This window comes from Rutidosis leptorrhynchoides, chromosome 7, assembly GCF_046630445.1.
Source record: "Rutidosis leptorrhynchoides isolate AG116_Rl617_1_P2 chromosome 7, CSIRO_AGI_Rlap_v1, whole genome shotgun sequence".
NCBI classification, from domain to species: Eukaryota; Viridiplantae; Streptophyta; class Magnoliopsida; order Asterales; family Asteraceae; genus Rutidosis; species Rutidosis leptorrhynchoides.
This window is the reverse complement of record NC_092339.1, coordinates 29,695,942-29,699,247: the sequence shown is the minus strand read 5'-3', so window position 1 is coordinate 29,699,247 and position 3,306 is coordinate 29,695,942.

Sequence of the window (3,306 nt, the reverse complement as noted above, 5' to 3'; positions counted from 1 at the left end):
TTCACCTTTAAAAATAGTAAAATGTCATTTTCGACATCAAACTGCTTCGAACGGGGTAAAGCCTTAAGGAATTCTTGCTCGTAGCGCCTTTTTTTAATTATCTTGCGAAAATGGGCCTAATCTGCAATTTAAAATGTTCGGAAAATTCCTCCCAAAATTTTACCCGATTTTTGTGGGGAATGTAATGACTTCAAATTTGTGTTTTGCGGCCATTAATTATCATAAAAATGAAACAGCACTCTCATAAATTCGCATTCAATATGAAATTTAGAAACCAAAAACAAAAATATGGTTATGAATCTAGAGAAATAAAAATCGGCTAAAAATACTCGAACAATAAAACAAAGACGTTATAAAAGTAGCAAGGTTTTGTAGCTAGTGGTGAGATAGTAGTCTCAACATGATTCTCAATGTACCTAAATAAAATATTAAATAAAAACAAGTATATTAGCGGTATTTAAATAGGCACAACAATTCACATGTGAATGTATTACTTATCGTAAGATGTAAAAATACAAAATTCACCTTTAAAAATAGTAAAATGTCATTTTTGGCATCTAAGCTTCTTTGAATGGCGAAAAGCCTTAAGGAATTCTTGCTCGTAGCGCCATTTTGTAGTTATCTTGCGAAAATAGGCCTAATCTGCAATTTAAAATTTTTAGGAAAATCCCTTCAAAATTTTGCCCGATTTTGTGGGGAACGTAATGACTTCAAACTTGTGTTTTAAAGCTATTAATTATCATAAAAATGAAACTACACTCTCATATATTCGCGTTAAATATTAAATTTATAAACAAAAACAAAAATATGGTTATGAATCTAGAGAAATAAAAAAACGGCTATAAATACTCGAACAATAAAACAAAGATGTTATAAAAGCAGCAACGTTTTGTAGCTAGTGGTGAGATAGTAGCCCTAACATGATTCTCGATGTACCTAAATACAAAATTAAATAAAAACAAGTATCATAGTGGTATTTAAACATGCACAACAAGTCACATGTGAAGGTATTACTTATCGTAAGATCGAAAAGTGCAAAATTCACCTTTACAATAGTAAAATGTCTATTTCAGCATCTAAAATTCTTTGAAAGGGGGAAATCCGTACGGAAGTCTTGCTCGTAGCGCCATTTTCTAGTTATCTTGCGAAAATGGACCTAAACTGCAATTGAAATTTTTCGAAAATTCCCCACAAAATTTTGCCCGATTTTGTGGGGAAGGTAGTGACTTCAAATATGTGTTTTGCGGCCTTTAATTATAATCAACACGAAACTACACTCTCATATATTTGCACTCAATTTGAAATTTAGAAATAAAACAAAATATGGTTATGAATCTAGAGAAATAAAAAAGTGACTAAAAATACTCGAAAAATAAAACAAAGATGTTATAAAAGCATCAACGTTTTGTAGCTAGTGGTGAGATAGTAGTCCCAGCATGATTCTCAATGTACCTAAATAAAATATTAAATAAAAACAAGTATCTTAGCGGTATTTAAATAAGCACAACAATTCACATGTGAAGGTATTATTTATCGTAAGATTTAAAAGTGCAAAAATAGTAAAATATCATTTTCGGCATCTAAACTGCTTCGAACGGGGGAAAGTCCTAAGGAATTCTTGCTCGTAGCACCATTTTGTAGTTATCTTGCGAAAATGGACCTAATCTGCAATTTAATTTTTTCAGAAAATTCCCCACATAATTTTGCCTGATTTTATGGGGAATGTAATGACTTCAAATTTGTGTTTTGCGGCCATTAATTATCATAAAAACGAAACTACACTCTCATATATTCGCATTCAATATGAAATTTATAAACAAAAACAAAAATATCGTAATGAATCTAGAGAAATAAAAAAGCGGCTAAAAATACTCAAACAATAAAATCTAGATGTTATAAAAGCAGTAACGTTTTGTAGCTAGTGGTGAGATAGTAGCCCCAACATGATTCTCAATGTACCTTAATACAAAATTAAATTAAAACAAGTATCATAGTGGTATTTAAACAGGCACAACAATTCACATGTGAATGTATTAGTTATCGTAAGATCTAAAAGTGCAAAATTCACCTTTAATGATAGTAATTTGTCAATTTCGGCATCTAAACTTCTTCGAACGGGGGAAAGCCGTAAGGAAGTCTTGCTCGTAGTGCCCTTTTCTAGTTATCTTGCAAAATGGACCTAATATGCAATTGAAAAGTTTTCAGAAAATCCCCACAAAATTTTGCCCGATTTTGTAAGGAATGTAGTGACTTCAAATATGTGTTTTGCGGCCACTAATTATCATCACAACGAAACTACGCTCTCATATATTCGCATTTAATATGAAATTTAGAAATAAAAAAAATGTGGTTATGAATCTAGAGAAATAAAAAAGCGGCTATAAATACTCGAACAATAAACAAAGACGTTATTAGAGCAGCAACTTTTTGTAGCTAGTGGTGAGATAGTAGCCCTAACATGATTCTCGATGTATCTAAATACAAAATTAAATAAAAACAAGTATCATAGTGGTATTTAAACATGCACAACAATTCACATATGAAGGTATTACTTATCGTAAGATCTAAAAGTGAAAAATTCACCTTTAAAAATAGTAAAATGTCTATTTCGGCATCTAAACTTCTTCGAACGGGGAAAAGCCGTAAAAGTCTTGATCGTTGGCCGTTTTCTAGTTATCTTGCGAAAATGGACCTAAACTGCAATTGAAATTTTTCAGAAAATTCCCCACAAAATTTTGCTCAATTTTGTGGGGAAGGTTGTGTGACGCCCCATACAAAACCATCGTGTACGGATCATCAACAACAGGTCCATTACACGGTATAATACTATATGCTGTTTAAAAACAAGTTTTGCATTCATGAAAATGTGACATTTTTACCAACGTCAAATGTTTTACAAAAGATAACGTGTTTCTACGAATAGAGAGCAGTAACAAAAGTACGTGACACAAAGGTCATTACAAAACCATAGCTCGTAAATAACATAAGTTGTGAATGCAAAGTAAAAGTTCCATGCTTGAGACATCACTAAACAATGCAGCGGAAGTCTAACACAGTGAGTCTGTAACAGCAAGTCTATAACCCCAAGACTATAACAGCAAGTCTAACAGCGAAGCAACAACGTCTAAGCACCTGAGAAATACATGCTTAAAAAGTCAACACGAATGTTGGTGAGCTATAGTTTATTTGTAATCAGTAATCTAATGTAGACCATGAGATTTCAGTGCTTTAAATCAGCATTTCAAAACAGTATGATAAAGTATATGCTTATCTGTGGGCACCTGGTAACTAACTTAACGTAATATT